The sequence below is a fragment of the Schistocerca cancellata genome, chromosome 9, assembly GCF_023864275.1.
Source record: "Schistocerca cancellata isolate TAMUIC-IGC-003103 chromosome 9, iqSchCanc2.1, whole genome shotgun sequence".
NCBI lineage: Eukaryota > Metazoa > Arthropoda > Insecta > Orthoptera > Acrididae > Schistocerca > Schistocerca cancellata.
In genome coordinates, this window is record NC_064634.1 from 129,409,611 (window position 1) to 129,434,617 (window position 25,007).

Genomic DNA, 25,007 nt, shown 5'->3' on the forward strand with positions numbered 1-25,007 from the left:
AGCTGTAGGGTAAATCAGGGTGATATGGTGAATAAAAAATTTGTAGAAGACAAGAAATTGTTTATTTAAACAAAATAAAAACATGGGTGAAATGGTGAATGCCCTTTGGGTGTAATGGTGAACTTATTTCCCCTGCTTTTTGCCACATACGTCACACATAGATTAATATTTTGAACAGTTTCATGCAGCCAACGTTGGCAGCTAATACATTTAATCCAATTCACATCCTTTTTAGTGCAACTGTACAGTTCACCGCACCCTACGCAACAACACTCTTCATCATCCGCGTCGTCATCATCGTCTTGCAATTGGATATCCAGCGACGAGTTGGATTCGGTGTCAGTGGTAGACGCTTTTCGTTTCTTAGGCTGCTTCTTTTTGATAGTTCCTTTGGTAGTATCTTTGGTTACGGTTTTTCCTTTGGTTACGGTTTCTCCTTTGGTCCTGTTTTTAGCATTTGCTCTACTCTTCACTGACTCATTTGGTCGTTTTCTGTTTCGCAGGTTGTCGATGTTTTCTGGAGAAGTCAAAACCTCAACTAAAGCTCTGGACTTCTTCCTTGCAGATGCAATTTTATCTAGGATAGGCATCGGCAAAATATGGTCCAAGAGTTTGCCAGGGGTTATTTGACATTGTTCTGTTGCCACTGTCGAGGTCACATCTGTTGTTTCTGATGAAGACTGCATGTTTTCCTGTGGATTTTCCGCCCGTTACGAGCAGTCCAGTTGTGGTGAAGCTTGTATGTGTTCAAGTCCTGATCGTTATCTACGTCTGCAGTTGCTTCTTCCGAGGGATTAGGTATCTCCTGCCAGTGCGAACAACTTGGTCGAGGTGAAGTAGGTCTGTTTTCATGTCGTTCGTTGTTTTCCTGATGTTGACCTGAAGCTGATGTTAAAAACGCGTATTGGGAGACGACATCAGGATTAAACGGGATGATTCCTGTGCTTCTGAACCCCGATATTGCATTCTCTGTCGTAGCTGCTTGTACCCATGCCTTTGTAAGCAGTCCTCCGAACTCTAGTCTGGAAATTTTTCTATTTGGATTCATTTTAATGTACGAATTGCAAGCATTTTAATGATAGGATTTCAGAGCTTCAAAAAATGCTCTGTCTAGCGGCTGGAGATAGCCTGTGGTGTGGCTGGGTAGACAGCGCAAAATTATGTTTTTTTCTTCTGCAAACTCTAATGTATCCACGCTGCTGCAATGAGAGCTATGTCCATCCAAAATAAGCACGACTATTCCCTCAGGCTTCCTCGGTGCAAAATGGTTCCTTAGCCACAGAAGACAAATATCAGTTGTTACGTACGCCGACTTTTGTGACACGAAAATCGTGGAACCCGGCGGCATACCGTCCTTGTACTCGGCCTTTTCATTTTTTCCCTTCAAAACACAAGCTGGGGGTAAAAACATGCCCTTTCCATTGCAGCAAGCGATTACAGATATGATTTCACCCTTTTCACCGGATGTTATCGCTGGAACGCTCTTAGACCGCTTTGCTGCCAACACGTAACCTGGTCAGTTATTCAGCTGAAGTCCGGACTCATCTACGTTGAATATATTTCCCAGCTTATCAAGGAGGTTATGCTCTACTAAGATGTTCTGCAGCAATGTAAAATAGTCTGAAACGTTTATCGTACTTAAACCCCTTGACCGAGCTTGTGAAACTCCTTCCGATTCGCAGATTGAGAGTTCCCAATTTCTTTTTAAGAATAAATGTAGCCAGTCCATTCCATCAATTTCCTTTCCTCGGTTAAATTTGTGATGTTGGTTATATTTATCAGCTAGTTTATCCCCATGCTACGTACTTCTGTCCTTGTCGGTGCAAATTCGAAGTTTTGTAATTTTATGAAATGTTTTACCAACTTTTTCTCACATTCTTATGTTAGTACTGTAAGAGGTCCGAGCAGATGTAATTTCGATGTATTGCTCATGCGCTGCCTGCGATATGCAAGATATAAGAGAATCGCTGACCAGAGAACAGTGTTGACTGCAGTAGGAACTGTGTAGCTGTAGCAGTAAGTTGTGGCTAGTCTGCAGTCTGCTCTGGTCTGGTCAGGTGTATCGTGTTGGCTGCGCCGGTCGCGGTGCAGCGATGCCGGAGCCTGAGTATTACTGTATAAGGTAAAAAGCAGCCTCGCGCATATGTAGTAATGTTATCTCAAGTCCCATGTAAATGTTTTTAAAAATGTCCTAATAATAATCCTTCTCATATAAAGTAATTTTTAACAACCATTCACTTCAATTCAAAGAATTTACTAATTTCTCCAATCCATGATCATCCCGATTGTTGCAAAAGAAAAATCAGTTGCTTCCTTTCATAAATGACAAATCTATCGGCCAGGGCTGTGCCAGAAAATTTTATTGTAAGAGCAGATATATATGCGTTATCCGGCGACTTCACTGAGGTAAGAATTTTTCTCTTTTTATTCAGAATGATCTTTCAGGGCCATGACGCAGCACTGCTGACGTCCAAAATTTACCAGGTTAAATTCACAGTCAGTTATTGAAAAGTTATAAGTGAGCGACAATTTAATTGAGAGGTTAATTACAGTGTATTATCACCAGGTTACTGAATTTATTTTTTTGTTGGGACGTTACACTGAATGTGAACGGCATAATTATAATTTTTACTGTTGAGAAGTTTAGGAATTTTTCTGTTTTGAGCTTACATTAAATGAGAAAAGAATTTTGTGGGAAGGTTAAATGAGAAAAGAATTTTGTGGGGAGGTTATAGTACAGGCGGCCCATCCAAAAGTGTTTTCGTAAAGCACCCGTTTGCTAATCGTCTCTTCAGCGTTGACCATGGAACGTGAAACTTCTTTGAGGATTTATTCAGGCTCATTTCATTTTGCACCGCTTTTACGGCATCGTTAAGTTGCTCCTCTGTCCAATCAGCACGGCTGGATCCTTTTTGTCTTTTGTAAAATGTAGGCATATTTGCCTGGAACAATGGCGGTAGTTAGAACATTTACTTTTTTAATCACTGCCAAACCAAACTGTACTCACAAAAAAATATATAAAAACTAATTTTTAAATTAACGATTGTATTGAGACGTCGGAAAAAACAGAATATAACTCTCGTATGGGATAGGAAACGCTAACATTTCATGACTTGTCAAACACCCTGGTTGGGATGTACCTAAATAAAAGTTTTACACTTTACACATAAGAAAAGTCCTTCACCGTATCACCCCTGCCCGAGTTCACCATTTCTCCCATTTGCTATGGGATTTCTAGGTTATGTAGTACATAAACAGTATAAGAAGGCAGAATATACACTCCTGGAAATTGAAATAAGAACACCGTGAATTCAATGTCCCAGGAAGGGGAAACTTTATTGACACATTCCTGGGGTCAGATACATCACATGATCACACTGACGGAACCACAGGCACATAGACACAGGCAACAGAGCATGCACAATGTCGGCACTAGTACAGTGTATAGCCACCTTTCGCAGCAATGCAGGCTGCTATTCTCCCATGGAGACGATCGTAGAGATGCTGGATGTAGTCCTGTGGAACGGCTTGCCATGCCATTTCCACCTGGCGCCTCAGTTGGACCAGCGTTCGTGCTGGACGTGCAGACCGCGCGAGACGACGCTTCATCCAGTCCCAAACATGCTCAATGGGGGACAGATCCGGAGATCTTGCTGGCCAGGATAGTTGACTTACACCTTCTAGAGCACGTTGGGTGGCATGGGATACATGCGGACGTGCATTGTCCTGTTGGAACAGCAAGTTCCCTTGCCGGTCTAGGAATGGTAGAACGATGGGTTCGATGACGGTTTGGATGTACCGTGCACTATTCAGTGTCCCCTCGACGATCACCAGTGGTGTACGGCCAGTGTAGGACATCGCTCCCCACACCATGATGCCGGGTGTTGGCCCTGTGTGCCTCGGTCGTATGCAGTCCTGATTGTGGCGCTCACCTGCACGGCGCCAAACACACATACGACCATCATTGGCACCAAGGCAGAAGCGACTCTCATCGCTGAAGACGACACGTCTCCATTCGTCCCTCCATTCACGCCTGTCGCGACACCACTGGAGGCGGGCTGCACGATGTTGGGGCGTGAGCGGAAGACGGCCTAACGGTGTGCGGGACCGTAGCCCAGCTTCATGGAGACGGTTGCGAATGGTCCTCGCCGATACCCCAGGAGCAACAGTGTCCCTAATTTGCTGGGAAGTGGCGGTGCGGTCCCCTACGGCACTGCGTAGGATCCTACGGTCTTGGCGTGCATCCGTGCGTCGCTGCAGTCCTGTCCCAGGTCGACGGGCACGTGCACCTTCCGCCGACCACTGGCGACAACATCGATGTACTGTGGAGACCTCACGCCCCACGTGTTGAGCAATTCGGCGGTACATCCACCCGGCCTCCCCCATGTCCACTATACGCCCTCGCTCAAAGTCCGTCAACTGCACATACGGTTCACGTCCATGCTGTCGCGGCATGCTACCAGTGTTAAAGACTGCGATGGAGCTCCGTATGCCACGGCAAACTGGCTGACACTGACGGCGGCGGTGCACAAATGCTGCGCAGCTAGCGCCATTCGACGGCCAACACCGCGGTTCCTGGTGTGTCCGCTGTGCCGTGCGTGTGATCATTGCTTGTACAGCCCTCTCGCAGTGTCCGGAGCAAGTATGGTGGGTCTGACACACCGGTGTCAATGTGTTCTTTTTTCCATTTCCAGGAGTGTATATCAAAAAATACCCCGCGGACTACACTACCTGAAGTAACATCTACAACTGCATGCAGCATATAAAAATTATGTGGCATCGAAAAGAGTTTTGTACAAAGTACTTACGGTTTTTAGAACGGAGCTGGTTTTCGACACGTGCACACTGCACAGATGATCAGAGACTGTTGGCATGCAGACATGCAGAGACATCTGTTTAACCAGTAAAGAATTAAAGCAATTCACCACTTCACGCGATTCGCCATATCACCCTGACTTAACCCTATACCAAATAAGCTTATTTACAAAATCATCGGGTATGCACACAACCCAAAGAGAGTCACTTACTATACATCTTTTGAAAAGAATGTTGTTAGCTACAAAATAAAATTATCTTATTGCTGCGTTTGTTTTGTCATAGCATTTACGTTTTTCGTCTTTCCAGATAGGATCCTTATCCTGTGCTATGTCTCGTAAAGAAGAAAAGAGATAAAGTTCTCAAATGCTACCTTTCGTATATACAACAAACTGTATTTTTTCTCCACATTATTTTGAGAAATGTTCCTAACAAAACCAATATCAGCACGGGATAAAGTATTCGCTATAACAGTTTGAATACTAGGAATGTGAGCAACAGTGAAGATAAACTCTTGTAAATACAAAGCCCATCTTTTCAAACTATCATCATTTACTTTAGATGACATTAAAAATTGGAGTGCTCGTGAGATTTGATTTTAATTCTTTGCTAGTGTTGATATCTAAGAAGATAGTCATTTTCGTTCGACAGAGCTTTTCAGAAAATAGACTCACGCCAAGTTTTACTTATGTTGTTTTCCAAGAACTTTAAGTTGTCAAAGAAGTCATGCTCTTATTTTCAAGAAAGACTTTCCTTATTTCTTTTGAGCTGATAATTAATGTATCACAGAACTTACGTTTTGAACATAAACTGATTGTGTCAATAAACTGATTTGTGAGTGTGATGACTGACTTAGCGTGAAAGTGCCCCAAGACGGGACACTTCACTAGATTTCGATTGAAGTTAACAGTAACGGTTCCATACAAATAAAATTTGCCCAGAGAAGGCATTGATTGTGTCCTGTGGCTAGCATATATTACATACGTCTAGACTCTGGATTTTCTGCCAGGTTTCGAGATAAAGTTTCGTTATAGAAACTATTATAAGCATCTCGCATTGAAGTAGGCACTAAATTTCGAGCCTCTGTAAAAGACCGCCAATCTTGGGAATTTTGTGTTCGTTTAAATTTGGCAATCCTTTTTTGTCGTTCCTGCAACTGTTCTGGCCCGTTTTGTGTACTAAGGGGGATCAACTCCGTCGTTTGGTTATTTATGTCGATACTATTTCATTTAATTCAAGCCACATCTAGACTACGCTTACATTGTCAGTTTGGAAGTAGAGATTGTTTCTCAGGGAGGCGTCAAGCGAATTTTTATCTGTTTCTCTGAATAGATATATTTTTCGTTTGTTGTCGGAGGATTTTAGAGTTACGGTATTTAGTCTCGCTACGACAGTCCTGTGTTCACTAATCTCTCCATCCGTTTTGATCCTCGATATTGGCTCAGGATATTGCTAAGAGGTCAAGTGTGTCTTCACAACCTTTTACTATTCGAGTGGGCTCATGAACTAACTGCTCGAAATAAGTTTTAGAGAATGCGTTTAGCAGAACTTCTGATTCTGTTTTATGCGTACTTCTGGGTAGACACTGATAACGGTTTATAGTTCTCTGAAATTGGTTCCAAATAAAAGCGCTGAACGCAAACAACTTGGCCTCAGCTGTGGTGGCTATATATGTACTACCTAATTGTGTCATATGGAAGTTTGTGTCGGATTGGGACTTGAACTCGGATTTCCTGCTTATCGCGAACGGCACCCTTAACAACTTAGGCTATCCGTGCACGCTTCCTCGACCGACGCTAACTGCCATATCTCACACTGTCTACATTCCTGTACCATAGCTCCTATATTCATCACTAAATGCTCGCAACTCTGCTATGTATTCCCGCACGAGTAAGTCTGCGAGGGATTGAGACCTATGATGTTGTAGTCTCCTGCCAGCCTTGGCAGATAATATTTAATAGCATATCTGTATGAACAGACATACAGCAGTCCGAAATTAATTCCAAATAAATTCACTGTGTCGGGTTCAAGTCCCGGCCCGCCATAAATTTTCGTATGTCACCAACAGACTGTACATCTATACCTAACGCAGTTGAGACCAAGTTATTCGCATTCAGCGAATTTATCTCGAATTTATTGATTTCTTTTCCGTTTATCTCGTATCAGCGCCGAATGTTACCTTTTACCCATAACCCAACAATGATCAGCTCTCTTACGTATGAACACATTGTAACCCCCCCACAAAAAGTTAATATGTATAGTAACCTCCCAACAGTAAAATATATAACCATAACATTGACATTTAGTGTAACCTCCCAACAGTAAGTTGTGTAACCTATCAATAATAAAAAATGTGACTAATCTCTCAATAAAAAATTGTGGCTCACTTAAAACCTTTCAACAATTGACTGTGAATTTAAACTGGTAAATTTTGGACGTCAGCAGTGCTGCGTCATGGCCCTGAAAGATCATTGTGCAAAAATTGAAAATTCTTACCTCAATAAGGTCGCCGGATAACGCATATATATCTGCTCCTATAAGAAATTATTCTGGCACAGCCGAGTGCAACGCTGGCCGACAGATTTGTCATGTACAAAAGGAAACAACTGATTTTTCTTTTCAATAATCGGGATGACCAAGGATTGGAGAAATTAGTAAATTCTTTAAATTGAAATGAATGATTGTCAAAAGTTACTTTTTATGAGAAAGATTATTATTAAGAGATTTTTTAAAACATTTACATGGGACTTGATATAACAATACTACATATGCGCGAGGCTGCTTTTACCTTATATTATATCGCTCAGGCTCCGCCATCGCTCCCCCACGATCGGCCCAGCCAACTCGATACACCAGACTAGACTTGGCCACTGTTTCTATGTTTCGATACAGTGTATCGATACCTGGAACTGTTTCAGTGTTTCGGAACGGCTATGATTCACTGTTTCGAAACAATGGTGTTTCATTCCGCCCCTGTCTCGGATCTCGAGCCAGACACAGAAACTGTATCGTTGTTTCAAAATAAGACTGTTTCAGTCCACCTGCGCCTGGAACGGACTAATTGTATCGAAACAGTGATGTTTCATTCCGCTCTGTGTCGGACGAGATTCGGGCTCGGCACAGGTACTGAAACACAACATACCACTTCATGAAACACTTTCAAGAGTGTCGAAATCTTTTGACAAGCAATAGCATGAAGCTTAAGATATCCGAAAATAAAGCTTCGTTTCTAGCTGACTGTCCTATTCCGAAATGGCGTAACATCTGCTTTATAAACACTAACCAAATAATAAAACAACCCATGCTATTCTCATTCAAAATAATAAATATGTGAAAATCATTTGGTTAAATTACACTTTTTTTATAACATACGCTTCTCTGTTCATGTACAGTAATCATATTAAGAAACGCAAGTAAGACTACAACATTTTAAATAAAAAAAGGCGTAGAGTGACAGTTATTAGACATGTACATAAATTTGATGTAGGTATAATTGCAAGCAATCTGTTTGACATATCATTGATAGTGTAATGGTGAACGGGAAGCATCGTAAATTTATAGTAACGGTTCGACAAACAAAATTTTTTTTCTTTTATATTTTATTATTTATTCGAATTATTTGGAGTTATTTGTGAGTCTGTAGTCACTGTGTCTATTATCCACAATGATTCCCTTTGTGTGCATGGAAATTACCAGGATGGGTATATTAGCCATACTAATGGAATGTGGGAATCCCAGTAGCATATCTGTTGTTTCTGCAGTTTTCTCCCACCTCCAGTTCCGTTCGTGGTGGTTCTTCTGCCTTCAGCTAAGGCTTTCCTCAGCCAATTGAAAAATATGAAAGTCACATGACACAAAAGCAGCGCATTTGCTGCAGGAAATACGAAACTGCCAAGACGCCTAAGTGATAGTTTCATACTTTTTGCGATGTGATTAGAGCTCTCGCACCTCATTTGTATTTATATGGACATACTTATACAGTAGACATTCAAGATGATAAAATGTGTAGGTTTATTAGATTACAAAACACAAACTGTTCCACTGTTTCGAAACACCGTTTAGAAACATTACATTGTACTGTTTCATTTGTTTCGAAACATTTACGTGTTTCAGTTTGCCCATCTCTACACCAGACTGCTCGCTACTACTACACAATTCCTACTGCATACAACACTGGTCTGAGATTCTCTTATAGCTTACATATCGCAGGCAGTGCGTGAGCAATCCATCGAAATTACATCTGCTTGAGTGCGCTAGCAACAAATTCTTTAGTCATGGACCTCTTACAACATGGCTAATTGGGAGTGCATGTGGAACTGTAGAATCACTATAGCTATTTTTATTCTTATTAAAGAGACGTGGGATCGTTTGTTGAATTTTAACTTTAAAAGCCGGATCAGAGACACACATTGTCCTGCTCTTTTACAAAATTACGCGTTGCGATTAGTCAGTCACGTCAAGGCACAGGCTGTGGAATTTTCCACCGAACTCTCGTTCGAATTTTTTCTCTCTCTTTTTTTAGCTAAACTGGTGGGTGGCTGAGCTACGGGCACTGAAATTTTTAGCTTCCACCCTACTGGACGAAGTATTGGTGCCACAGGACCATTTCTTGTGACGCTTGGGTGGTGGTCACCCCGACACTAGAGGGCTGCACTGTAACACAGCGTCTAGAATGTTTGAGTAAGTGGTTGAGTAAACTGGGATGTGGCGCTGTGGTGTGTAACATGTGCTGCTCCCGAGTGCACTCAAGAATAAACATTTTGGTTGGGAATACGATTAGTCGTTTTCGTTTAGTAATGTAGCTAATCTGTGCAGTGATTAAATTCTATCAAGGGAGTTATCTACCTAAATTTTGCGTGTGTAAACTTTTTTCAGCTTAGTTTTGGAAGGACAACTTGGTTTTTTTCGTTAGCCACCACTGCCAGAATTTCGCGGCTGTACTCTACACATTTTCTTGAACAGAATGCATGATCAAAAGCCGGGTTTGACGGAACCACCACGTAGAATGAGATTTTCATTCCGCAGCGGAGAGCGCGCTGATATGAAACTTCCTGGCAGATTAAAACTGTGTGCCGGACCGCGACTCAAGTTCGAGTTCGAGTCTCGGTCCGGCACACAGTTTTAATCTGACAAGAAGTTTCATTTTCGAACCACCACGTAATTCGTAGGAATTATTTCCTTCCACTGTTGTAGCGAGTGGCTGAGTTTTTAATGTGTTCACAAGAACAATTGCGACCCACCTCTCCGATGAGACGAACCCTGATGACAGAATAATGCCTGTAGAATTTATTAACTAATCAAACCCTGGAAGGAACCATAATGTTTGGGTAGTTCTTGCTTGTTGAATGAATGCTTAACTTAAAGGAGAGAATACCCCGCTTTAATGAATGTCCTTTTGATGGAGTATGATTCGCTAGTCTTCTTGCCTACTTGCGTGCCACTGCCCCATTCCACTTCCTGTGATTAATGAGAACAGCTGTCTTTGCTTGATAAATGTCGGTTTAGTTAGATTCCGCTACGAGTTTTTAGATAAATCATAATGTCAGATATCACTACGTTCTCTTGCGGACTACCAATAGGCATTGCCTGCTCTTGATAGGAAGCACTATGGCTCCTCCTAGTTAATTTGATGTAGTGAAAGGTGTATCCCACATTACAATATTGGTAAAGATCAGTATTAAAGTTAAATCTAATCGAACAATTAATAACAACACGAGTGTGCATCTTTTAGACCCAACCTGAATGTCACTGTTATGTAATTCATTTTTTCCCTCACTATCAAGTAGTCAATAGACCTCAATTAATTCCAGTTATATTTCGCCGCGGGGACCAACAGCAGAACAGCAAAGTGTGGAATAAACTAATTGAAACCACGGTCTCTACATTCAGCGGACAGCAATTACGTACCGACGGACAGGACGCGGTAATGACAGAATTCACGCCCACAGGCGGGAAGTTACGGGTTGCATTCTGCCGCATACCGCCCACTTTAGTGCTGCAGAGAGCTATTGTACTCTGCACAATATGGTGGAAGGGTGCAGTTGGGTGGAGGGGGGGGGGGGGGTCGAAGAGGGGAGGCAGACATTCCTCTACACACTCCATTCCACCGCACCTGCCCAGTCCGGGGACGGTTGGCAATATACAGAGTTGTAGCTGCCGTCTGTGACCTCGAGGTCAGAAACCGAGGAGGAGACTTGGTCATTTTTTGTAACGCTGAGAACAGGCACATCCACTGCCTCATACGTAATGCTCTGTATAGGGAAATTACGGCCAGCAGACGCCATTTTGTGACCATCGCGGAGCCCACTGTTAGCCGTTTCTGTTACATAGTTGAGGGTATTTTTGTTCTGTCCTTGCAACTACAAAAATGAGTGATTTTTTTTCACCAGACGCGTTTCGCGTTATTGACCTAAAGGATCATCAGTGGTCTGTAATTAAGTTATCTACATTTTGATTTGCTTTTAGATCGAAAAACAGTTCGTTAAGAAGATGATGATTTGTACTTATGGTGATTTTCGGTTGATTTCTCGCTTACATGGAGAAGTGCCGTCTGCTAGAACATCGTTGTTTTTCTGCGTTACACACTGATAATTTTGGTCCAGTTTTTAGTTGTGCAGCACTATGCGTTTCTTATGTTTTTCACAACACACTTTTATGCACGCCGCTGTATTCTGTGAATTGTAAAGCAACTACGGACACTATGGCCACACAAGTGAAGAGTTTCTGTTAAAGCAGCGAGGTCAACTAACTCAAGCATTGCTTTGGTATAGAACTAGCTTCAAACTGAAGCTTTTTGTGATGAAGAAAAATCCTAGCTTATGTGCTGCTATCTATTATTAACAGTGACAACGATGGATTTCGCACCTCCTGTTAGGGCAGCAAACTCACACGTCTAGTGTTGTCGCATGTAACTTTATTCATTTCATCTGGTATCCTCAGCAACAGCAGCAGAAAAAGCAAGCCAGTATCACGTCGGAAATCATCGCTTTTACGACGGAAACTCAAAGCTGCGGAACAAGCACCAGTACTTTGGAGCAGGTTCAGTCAAAGAAATTGGCTAAAACAAAGCGTTTACTAGTAAAGAATTCATGCTCCTCTGTCAGCAATGTTTATTTAGAAGTTCAGATTAAATTTAGTTCTCCTGTATCGTTGCTTATTACGGTGCTTTCGTAAGATATGATTTGCTACTGAGACAGAATCACAAAAAATGTTCGAAAGTGTGTGAATTCCTAAGTGACCGAACTGATAAGGTCATCGGTCCCTAGATTTACACACTACTTAAACTAACATAAACTAACCTGTGCTAAGAACAACACACACAGCCATGCCAGAGGGAGGACTCGAACGTCCGGCGATGTGGGCCGCAACAGAATCACAGCGATGTACAGTATGTGTAGTAATATTGGTGTATTTTTTATAGAATTTTTTGCTGAAGCGAAGTATTGTGCCAAACATGAACGACTTATGCTAACTGAATCTTCTGTGATTTTTTGGTAGAACATCATAACAATAAATGACTTAGGCATAATGGATAGGGAGTGAACTGCACAGATGTATCGTCCAAGCTTGATACATTCACAATATCCTTGCGTTGCTAACAGCACACACGTGTCTCGTCTACAGTGTAACTAATGTGTAAGTCACATATTTACATTCTCAGCTTCCTATAAAAACACACATGAAACATTGTTCGACGCATATACTGTACCTGATATTTGCGTTTGAAAATGCTTAGCGTAAAACAGAGTGGCGCGCATAAATCCGGCCCTTGCCGGAATATGAATGAAGAAAATGAACGTACATCATCGCTTTCTTATGTAACAGATTTACTTTTATTAGGTTAATAAGCATATTTTGGAAAGGAATTTAAAAATGGTTCAAATGGCTCTGAGCACTATGGGACTCAACATCTTAGGTCATAAGTCCCCTAGAACTTAGAACTACTTAAACCTAACTAACCTAAGGACATCACACACACCCATGCCCGAGGCAGGATTCGAACCTGCGACCGTAGCAGTCCCGCGGTTCCGGACTGCAGCGCCAGAACCGCTAGACCACCGCGGCCAGCAAGGAATTTAAAGTCTGTGTTCAAAATGTTCTCCACCAACATCCAAAGAAAGTTGTGCACGTCGAAGTATGTTAAGGAAAACACTTTTCAGTACTCTTTGAGGCCGGCCGCGGTGGTCTAGCGGTTCTAGGCGCTCAGTCCGGAGCCGCGCGACTGCTACGGTCGCAGGCTCGAATCCTGCCTTGGGCATGGATGTGTGTGATGTCCTTAGATTAGTTAGGTTGAAGTAGTTCTAAGTTCTAGGGGACTGATGACCATAGATGTTAAGTCCCATAGTGCTCAGAGCCATTTGAACCATTTTTTGAACTCTTTGAGCAATGTTCGAAATTTCTTCACATATGTTGTTTTTTATTGTGTCAAGTGTTCTGGTTCAAAATGGCTCTGAGGTCATCACTCCCCTAGAACTTAGAACTACCTAAACCTTCCTAACCTAAGGACATCACACACATCCATGCCCGAGGCAGTATTCGGACTTGCGACCGTAGCGGTCGCGCGGTTCCGGACTGTAGCGCCTAGAACCACTCGGCCACCCTAGCCGGCCAAGTGTTCTGGAATTGTTGCGGTAGACTCTGGCCTTTAGAAATCCCGGGAGGTAAAAGTCACATGGTGACAAGTCAGGAGAGCAGGGTGTCCACAAGCCTTTATAAAACAGTTATAATACGTAAGTAGAAAGTGCTCGCTGTAAACCGTCACTTGGAAATAAATGCTGTTGTTCTTGCTGTTCTTGTGAAGTTCAGTCCGAAGACGAGTCTGATGCAGCTCTGCACAATAGACTATATTGTATAAGCGTCTTTATCTATGCATAACTACTGCAATCTACATCCATTTAAATCCGCTGATTATGAACCTGACGATTCCTTGATGCTGCGAGGATGTGCCTATCAACCCTCATCTTAATGAAGTTGTGGCGTAAACTTACTTTCTCTCCAAACCGATCGAGTACTTCCTCATTACTCACCCGAGCTGCCCACCGAATCTTCAGCAAAATACTGTGACACCACATTACAAAAGCTTCTGTTCTCTTCTTGTCAAAACTGTTTGTCGTCCACGTTTCATTTCTTTACAAGGCTACACTACAGACAAATACAAGACCCAGACACATTACTGTGCCCACCTGTCAAAAGCACGAACAATCACATTTTGCAGCACGGCCCACTGCGAGACGTGCAGGAAGAGATTCATTGCGGTTGTGGAAGGTACGGACATGGAGCTGGAGCCATGGAGACTCCAGTGCAGTGGCCAGCAGCGCTACGTTTCTTATTTGAGGATCAGTGGCGTGGACAGCCCGATCTATGTGGTTCCACAGAGTCGCGATTGGGTTTAAATCCTGGTAGTTTGGTAGCCAGCAGAGTATCCCAAACTTATCCTTGTGCTCTTCCAACCACGCACGTATATTGAAAGGTCTCTGTTGGATTCCTTTCATGTTAATTTCTTAAATCTGTTGTCATTTACGGCATACATTCCACTTCTGAATTTACTGCGGTGTTTCTGACTCCATCTGGGACGAGACTGAGTAGTGGAACGTGTTACTTTTACACATAAACAAGAACGATCTGTCACACTACTACACTTTAAAACACAGTTTATATGTAATTCATGTCACACAGTCTCATACGGAACCTACATCCGCTTTCTTTTATATACTGTATATGATAAGATACTGTCATCCCCCTTCCCTTCTGTGCGAAAGGATGAATGAGCAAATGTATTTCTAGTTGCGTGCTTGAGGGTAGCAGACAAGCGTGTCTGCTAGAGAACAGTAGGACCAACGTCGGAACAGGTAGCTACGCTTTCTAAAAGCAGAGAGGTTTCTATTCTTGGTATGGTCCTGTCCATTCGTTGTCATGTTGGTATAGGAAGCTGCCTCTCTGGTCACTTCCGTTCGTATCTGTTAAGCACACTCGGTAGGGGCCCAGGCCAGTGGGTTCGCGGCGAGCGTCTGAAGTGGTAAGATCTCCGGCTAAGCGCATCTCTGCCAAGTCTGTAGGACAATGGATTTCTTAAGTTCAGCCTAACTGAAAATTTAATCACCTTTATTTCAGGTTTAGATCTAAAATATCTTGTTATCTTAAATTGCAACGCAGTGTAATTCGAGTGTGAAGTTCAGAGTATCTTCCAGTAGTTGCTTTGTCACTACTTTGTGAGTAAAGTGGAACAACCTGTTGAGGATCCGTAACTCTGACTAAGATCATCTATCTTAAATGCGAATGTGTGTGAGATTATAACGTCTCGTCTTGACAATATTTTCCAATATAGCAACTTTTCTTTATGTTCAACCCACGTGGGGTGTACTTTGTGAGACCAGTACCACGTGCTTATACAATTGTTTGACCCATCGGGTTAACAGTAAGACGATAGTAACCAGTTCGAGGTTTTTCTTTTGTAAATTGCATTTCGATGTAATTTATTTTAATTATCGAAATTATTGTGGAGTTACGCTCTTTGTGTGAACGAAGTTGACCACGTGTAGCATGTGGTGTAATCATAAAACAGCTCTCAGCTATTCTTTTCGGGAAGATTTCACAGAGAGTTAGTATGAATTTAGTATACCAGCGTGTGGTAATTTCATGACGGACAGGATTGCGCTACGAACGTAACTTCTTTGGGTGAAAATTGAATCGGTTGGTTGTGGTTAATTTCCTCTTGCATATGTTTCGACGTTCTTCGTGTGTTATTTTATGAATGCAGTGTTGTATGCAGTCTCCCAATCTTGGCTTCATATTTGATGTGTTTCGTAAGATTACAAACTCACATTTTCACAGTCCTAAATAAGGCACCAGTTTAGAATGAATCACGTTTAATATGCTGAAAATTTAACGGAACAATGATCAATGTTAAAATAAATGTCTAAATATAAACTAATTTATTTCTCTTTATTTAAATTATATATATATATATATATATATATATATATATATATATATATATATATATATATATCAGCGGTTGTCGTAAGATGACTATTAAAAGATTATAATTAATGTTAGTCTGGTTGACAATTTGGTAAACTAGACTGGATACCTGGTGAAACAGCTGCTCAGTAATGCAAGGTTAACTTCCCCAGATAGCTCACAGCTTGTATCCCGCTTTTATTGTCTTGAATATCAGCACCGCTTTCAGAACAAATTAATGCAACAACATTACAATATTGCGATCTGTGTGACAAACTGCTTTGTCCTGCTGGCAGATGAAAATTGTGCTGAGGAATAACAAACTGAATGTAGGGGTGGACATGGTCCTCAAAGACAGATGCATACTTTTGTTGATCCCGTGTGGCTTGTAGAATGACGAGTTCCAGGGAATGCCACGAACACATTCCCAGGAGCATGACGTTGCCTCCTCTGGACTGGTCGCTTCCGACGATTTAACGGGGCCCTAAATCAACGACGTTCTATCTGATGGAGCGTAAAACGTGATTCATCTGGAAAGTCCACGTGTCGCCCTTCAGTGGACGTCCAGTTGCACTATAGGTGTGCCAATTCCAGCATTTGTCGCAGTCAGCATGGGTGCAAGAACCAGGCGTCTGCTCAAGAGGTCCATACGCAGCAACTTTCGCTGATCGCTCGTTGAGGAAACACTGTTGGTAGTCGCCGTCTTCATCTGGATGGTCAGTTGCTAAACAGTTGCCGTCTATTCGCCCTTACACACCTCCGCACCCACCGTTCACGCCTGTCATCTACTGCCCGTGGTGCACCATAGTTGCATTGGCGCGAGCAATTTACAAACTTAACCGTTTCGGAAATGGTTCCTCAAATAAATCGCTCCGTTTCCACATTACGACAACGACTGGACTGTTTTCCGCATCAGTTCCCCCCCCCCCCCCCCCCCCAGGCTTTATACAGGGTGAAAAGTATTTAAACCGAAAAACTCTGGGAGGTTGCAGGGGACATCAAAACAAATATTTTCCCCCAATGTCATTTTTTTCCTGTTGTTGTTGTTGTGGTCATCAGTCCTGAGACTGGTTTGATGCAGCTCTCCATGCTACTCTATCTTGTGCAAGCTTCTTCATCTCCCAGTATCTACTGCAACCTACATCCTTCTGAATCTGCTTAGTGTATTCATCTCTTGGTCTCCCTCTACGAATTTTACCCTCCACACTGCCCTCCAATGCTAAATTTGTGATCCCTTGATGCGTCAAAACATGTCCTACCAACCGATCCCTTGTAAGTAGGCTGTTTATGTTTTCTTTATGTAAGTTTGATGTTTATGTTTTCTTATTGGCAACGTTACGTAGCGCTCTCTGTATGAAAATCACTGGCTGTGCTGTGTGCAGTATGTGGCTAGTTTGCATTGTTGCCTGCCATTGTTGTCATGAACTGCTATAGCTGGATGTGAACAGCAGATTGCGTTGGGCAGTTGGAGGTGAGCCGCCAGCAGTGGTGGACGTGGGGAGAGAGATGGCGGAGTTTTGATAATCTGTAAGACTGAATGTCAATTATGAATATTAAGGTAAATACATTGTTTGTTCTCTATTAATATCTTTCATTTGCTAACTATCCCTATCAGTAGTTAGTGCCTTCAGTAGTTTGAATCTTTTATTTAGCTGGCAGTAGTGGCACTCGCTGTATTGCAGTAGTTCGAGCAGCGAAGATTTTTGTGAGGTAAGTGATTTGTGAAAGGTATAGTTTAATGTTTGTCAGGGCCATTCTTTTGCAGGGATTTTTGATAGTCAGATTGCGTTGCGCTAAAATTATTGTGTGCCAGGTTAAGCACAGTCTTGTATAAATTCTTCTAAGGGGACGTTTCAGTCTCGTGTATAAATTGTTCTAAGGGGACGTTTCATATGGCGACCCTGCCAGGATACCTCACTGGAATCTTCTGATTTTTTCTTGTAGTTTGTGTATTTAGTGTAGATTTTGTTTATTGCTAGTGCGTAATTGTAGAGAGAATCTCCTTTGTAGTTGCAGTCTTTCATTGTTGTACTGTAAAACAGTTGTGGCATGCATGTAGATTTGCACCAAGTATTTCGCAGCTGCAATTAACTAGATATTATTTTCAGTGCTATGTTAATGTGTTCTCTTATTTTTGCTATTCAAATTGTGCTTTTCTGTGTTATCGTGTGAAATATTGTGACAATAATGGCGTGTGAAAAACGTAACACTCGGCTCCAAAGTAAACTAAGAAATGACAGTGAAGACGAAAGCAGTGTGTTGGCCCCACCATGTAATGAGTTAACTAATGTTCAAAGTAGTAATTTGGTAACTGTGCATAGGGAAATGGAGCAGGTGTCAAACAATGGCGTAGACAGTCAAACAGGTAGTGAACAGGGAAGCATTATCGATCGATCGGTCGGCAACAGCTCGCCTCAGGAATCCGAAATGATAGGACACAATTTGGCAAATACTGTAGATTCAGGTTTTGCGTCCTCACCGTTTTCTCAAATGAGTCAAGACACATTTTCTGCTTGTCAAAATGTGAATGCTGCCGGTGAAAACGCACTGCCAAAAAGCATAGAGAAACAGATTCCAGACACTAATACATTATTATTGCAATTAATGCAACAAATGGAACAAAATCAGAGACAAATGGGACAAAATCTTCAAAAGTTAGACACAATGGAACAAAATCTTCAAAAGTTAGACACAATGGAACAGAATCTTCTAAAGTTAGACACAATGGAACAAAATCAGAGACAAACACAGCAAAAGCTTCAAAAGTTAGACACAATGGAACAAAATCTTCGGAAGTTAGACACCACACTTGAACAAACACGTGAAGATTTAACTACTGAGTTACATAACATTGAATCGAAATGTCAAAAGGTCTGTAATGACGTAAAAACACAAATTTGTGAGCATTTTCAGCCTATTTTTTCGCGGCATGAAAACGCATTACAGAATCACGAAGCGGCCATAAAAGAACTGCAAACTATTGTTCATGAAAATCATGAGACCTTGCAAGCTAAAATGGACTCAGTTGCATCTACCGATTCGGTTACGCAACTTGCAAAAACTCAGGAAAACTTAAAGGACACAGTAGAAAAACACACTGAGGAAATGTGTTCACTATCGGAGAAAGTAGCTGAACTTTCGGATCAGGTCACCAACTTATCTACAAAGGTAGATGATGATCTGAATGACACAAGACCCGTAGCCTTCACTGACACAGAAGAGTATGAACAAATAAGAAAATTCAAACAAAATCAGAATCAAATTAATACGCAATACAAAAGAGAAATCCGGGAAGTACAAGATCAGTTGACACAGGTAATACAAGAATTACATATTTCAGAGGATACTCGCGCTCCAACACGGGAAGAGGAACTTAGAAATACGGAAAAGCCACAAAATAATAGCACAGGGCATTTCGGTAATTATGAAAGAAATTGGCAAGGTACACCGAATTTTGAGATGGAACCGCCGAAACGACGTGACAATGACCGACATGCTACTCGCCGACACGATGATTTTGACTATAAGCTGTTCATTACTACACGTAAATTCAAAACATTTAAGAATTCTGGCAACGACATTCATCCACAAGCATGGCTCCATCAATTCTCTCATTGTTTCCCTCCCAACTGGTCATTGGAGCACAGGTTAGAATTTATGTGTGGCTACTTAGAGAATGAACCAGCTGTAAGAATGCGATCGGTCATTCACGATTGCCACAGTGAAGGAGAATTTTACCATGCCTTCCTCTCAGCATATTGGTCTCAAGCCACACAAGACCGCGTAAAACATAGCATCATGATGATGAAACACTTTGAACAATCTGAATTTTCCAGTCTTGTCAAATATTTTGAAGACATGTTGCACAAGAATCAGTACCTATCAAACCCATACAGCCCCTCAGAACTCATCCGCATTTGCTTAATCAAACTGCCCGAACATTTGAGACATATTATTTTAGCAGGACGTTGCAAAGACGACATTGAAGCTTTTCAGGGACTGTTACAAGAACTGGAAATTGACACAGACAGTCGCGGGATGCGAAAACAGGAAAACAATCACTACAGGTCACATCCGTCTCAATTCCGTGACGACAGAAACAATAAATGGCCACGACAAACCTATTCTTACAACGTAAATCGTGACCAAAACAGACACCACCCATATGATAACCGTTGGCAGAGTAGTAATAATTACAGGGAAAGATCACCTCTCCGCAGTAATGACTATCACAGAGACAATCAGAGAAACAGACAATATGGGAACCAAAATAACTATTATCAAGGGAGACAGAATAACTTTAGACGCAACGGTCCAGCGCGTAGTTACGATTCTGGGAGAAATTCTCCACCACATGACCGACAAGAAAGAAACTATCGAACCTACCGACATGACGACAGACGATATGATCGTAACGACAGACCTGAATTGCATCAGAACTGGCGAGATTTAAATTTCTGTTTGTGTTGATTTGTTGTGATGCTGCATTGCCTCGTCCCTTGGTATATATATCTGAGCTCAGTAGATTTAAGTTAGCTTAAGGGGAGTTGGAATGCCCTATCTCGCCAATGTTAAATTTGCTAACTTTGTGTACCTTTTTCTTTGGAACTATTATCTTCAGAACTTTGAAATTCTGGCAGAGGTTTTCAGCATATATTGTGAGCCCACTGAACTAGAACCAATGTTTTCTTTTTGTTGGTATAGTATTTATGAATTTTTTACCATTAAGCCATTTTTTATTGGAAAAAGTATAACATAAACTTCCCTAGTTCAGAGAATAAGCCAGTTCTTGTCATGATTCTAGTTCAGTGGCCTCTTTGAACTGTTTTGCAGCATTTCTGAAAATTTGAATGTTGTTGGTTGAGTGGTTTATGAGATAAAGGTACATGTAACACTAAAAATGTCAAATGCCAGAAAATGCGATTAAAGTAATTTATTATGAAAATTCACAAATACCTTTTATTCTATTATCAAAAGTGTCCAGCAGAGTAATCAGGGTCATCTTCTAGTTCTTCTTCTTCACCTAGAAGCTTTCTTCTCCTTGCTGCCCTTGCTTTTTTTGTATTAAATTCAGCTGCATACTGAGCCTTCCTTACTCGCACGCTGTCCAGAAGCTGAAGACCTCTGATGGTGTTGATACCAGGAGCAATGCCGAGCCTTGCCATGACCTTTAGCCTACCCATATGACCATCATTGAATGAAATAACAGCATCACTGACTCCCCATTTCAATGTTTTTATCCCAACAAATACATTCTTAGGTACACGAGTCCAAATGAGGTTGTTGAACGACTCGTTTTGATTCTGGGTACAACCATGAAGACATTTTCGCAGAAGATCAGGATGCCCCAAGTCTCTATATATTGGTTTAATTACTTCCATAACAGCCAATGGAATATAATTTTTATGGTGATAAGGATCCCCAGTAGCTTGAGATTTTCTATAATTGCACCATGACTGAGGACCATCTGGACAAGCAAAATGTTGAGGATTATCATCAGTTGATGATCGATGTAAATATGTGGCCCATACAGCTTGTCTCATTTCCTGCAAATTATTTGCATTATTTCTTATTGCCATACCATAGTATTGTTGTAATTCATTTATAATTTTATCTGACAGGCGACCTCTAATGGTTTTACCATCTGACAAAATTTTGTCCTTCAGATTCTGTTTCAGTTTCCTTAGACGAGTGCCCATTCGTTTCTGAACATGACCGACACATTCTAGTTTAGTTATTGTCTTATTGACATATGGCATGGATTCTGTAACACTTTTGTATGCCTTGGAGTCCCCATCTCCAAGGAATTTTGTGTAAAATACTCCCCGTTCTTTTTCTGATCTGCTAAACATTTTCACAGCAGCGGCAGCCTCCATGCCTCCACTCGTACCTTCATAATTCTTGCTACATATGTGAGCTGCTTCTATCTTACCAGATGCACAATGGTAACAATGTTTAGTGAGCACTTCATAGTCCAAAACTTTACCGCTGTCCACACTAGTAACAGTAGCAACAGCATTTTTGGATGTGTGACCCCTTTTCTGCCAGGTTCCATCAAAAGCAACAGGGATATCTGGGTTTCCTTCATTTATATATTTTGCTTCACTGGCAGCAGCTTTCATTGATAAATCTGCTACAGACTGAACAGCATCTCCTATCACTTCAGTGTAATTGTCAATTTTAGCAGGTGGAGGTGGAAGATTCATTATGGCACAAAATGTTTGAGCAGCAGTATGTCCTTTACCAATTGCTCTCATTGCATACATTAGCCTGATATTACTCTCAAACAAATTGCTACTGCATGTTTTAGAGCTCCAAAAACAGGTCTCATTTTCACAACTGGCACAAACTATAGCAATTTTGCAGGAAAGTCCTATAGATTTTGTTATGTTCATATCAAAAGAACCTCCACAAAGATTACAACACAAACATTTCTTCATAAACTCAGTAAAAACAGGAAAGTCGACTAAAACATATTGTTCATTAGAAGCTTCATCTGTAATTTCACTTGCACAGTTTGATAACTTCTTTTTTGATGCACTGGTGGGCGTGTCTCCTTCACACATCTCAGCTGTACAAACGTCAGAACTTTCACCAGCATCAACAGGTGCTGAAGCAGAATCACTTGAACAAACGTTATTTGTAAATCTATTACCGCGAAACTTTCGCTTTTTAAATAATGATGCACTCCTAGGCATCGTAGAAACTACGCACTCACCACTGAAAGTCAAAACAAGACAGATAACAAACTCCAAATGAGCGACAAACTAAACTCGAGGCTCAAAACAAACACTCACAGATCAAAAACTGAACAATAAACACAGCTAGTCGTAAAAACAATGGTACCTATGGAAGGATCAAAGATTCTACAACTGAAGAGTGAAATCCACAGCCTTCTATATGTAATGTTTTCGGAAATGCGAAGATTTAAATGTGTACAAATCACAAGATGGGTAACTTTGCTGGGCGCACATGTAATTTTGAAAAATTAAATAAAAATACTTCCAATTGGAATTTCTTAACAAATTTTGCACCATTTTAAGCAGAAAATTTCAAATTAAGTTATAAGGTTAAAAACTGAAAATGTGAATTTTTTCCATTTTCCGGCATTCCAACTCCCCTTAAGAGGGGGTAGACTATATAAGAAACTGACTATGGAGAATAGGTAAAGTATGCATTGCAAGGTTACATGAAAAAAGATTTGGGCCCAAATGAGTGTTGTACAATCAGAAATAATCATTTTGAAATAAATATGAATAGAATACAGGAAGGAGGTATAGGTAGGATTTTCTTGGAAATAAATGATGAGGTAAGCAATATGTGAACATATAAATACAGAAAGCATGCTTGGATAGGATTTCTTTTGGTGGAAACAAATGTTGAAATAAGACGAAAGATCTATCGAATGAAGTTGTGGGGTGGACTGCAGTACCAAATGTTACACTGAAAACAAACCCTGTCCTTTCCTTTTGTGTTATCCCACTATGTGTTTGGGTACCCGTGTGTATTTGTGTTTTTCCTGTCTTTATGTGTTTAGCTGATGAGAGCTATGTTGTAGAATTTTTCTAATACTCTGTTATTTTCTTTGTAAAGATGTTAGACATTATTTATTCTGTTTTGTTTTAATGCTCATGTGTGAAGTTGACGTTTCAAAAGTGATTCTGATCTTTTATTTTTGTACTCATGTCATCATTCCTGTAACACTGATGTATATGTTTATTTCTATTCTTTTGTAAAGCCCCTATTACTACAAATATTATCTGTATTGTTATGTTTTTAATGATGTATTTTGTATCTTTGTAATTGTATTCTTATGTTATATAATTGTAATTGACGCCAGTTAATCAAATTAAGTAATTTGTAAGCATTCATTTCACTGCACACATTTCTGTTGGTCATAGTATATGGACAATATGTGAGAAGTAGGGACTGTTAGTGTTTGCACGTGTGTTAATAATTCAGCAAGGGACTGGATAACAGCATTGCTGGTTCTAAGGACAATTCCAAAAACTTTGTGAGTGCACAAGTGGTGGTTATGGACTTGCTCTATTATCCGCAAGACTCTTCAATGGTGATTGTGCACCTGCACAGTCGCAACAGATGGCTGCTGGCCATCTCTACCAGGACTACAGTGGGTCTGCACCTCTGGTGGCCCACCAATACCACAATCTCTACCAGGACTACAGTGGGTCTACTCTGTGATGACCTACCTACCAATATTCGTCGAAACTTCGAATGACTCTGCTGTGGGTTTGCTCCATTGTGGCCCATTACCTGTCAGCATTTCAAGAGTCAGCACTGTCCTTCCGTTGGAAGGACAACACTACTTCTTCAAGACTGCATGGAAATCCACTACTTCCGTGTGCATTGTATTTTACTGCTCAGACTTTGAGCAAACAAAGTGCAGGTTTACTCTTATGATGAATGATCAGGACTGTCTTTATTGCCTGTGAAAAAAATTTTAGCTGTTGACCAACATTGTATCAACAAGTGTGTGCATTTGATATCTTTGTTATTGTAATTATGAAAAATTTTATCAAATCTTTATTGGCCACTGCCCAAAAATATTTTATAAAATTTTTTGTGGGGAGCATGGGGGCTATGTAAGTAGGCTGTTTATGTTTTCTTTATGTAAGTTTGATGTTTATGTTTTCTTATTGGCAACGTTACGTAGCGCTCTCTGTATGAAAATCACTGGCTGTGCTGTGTGCAGTATGTGGCTAGTTTGCATTGTTGCCTGCCATTGTTGTCATGAACTGCTATAGCTGGATGTGAACAGCAGATTGCGTTGGGCAGTTGGAGGTGAGCCGCCAGCAGTGGTGGACGTGGGGAGAGAGATGGCGGAGTTTTGATAATCTGTAAGACTGAATGTCAATTATGAATATTAAGGTAAATACATTGTTTGTTCTCTATTAATATCTTTCATTTGCTAACTATCCCTATCAGTAGTTAGTGCCTTCAGTAGTTTGAATCTTTTATTTAGCTGGCAGTAGTGGCACTCGCTGTATTGCAGTAGTTCGAGCAGCGAAGATTTTTGTGAGGTAAGTGATTTGTGAAAGGTATAGTTTAATGTTTGTCAGGGCCATTCTTTTGCAGGGATTTTTGATAGTCAGATTGCGTTGCGCTAAAATTATTGTGTGCCAGGTTAAGCACAGTCATGTACAATGGTTCTAAGTGGACGTTTCATATGTATAATTTGTTTTAAGGGGACGTTTCACCCTTCTTCTAGTCAA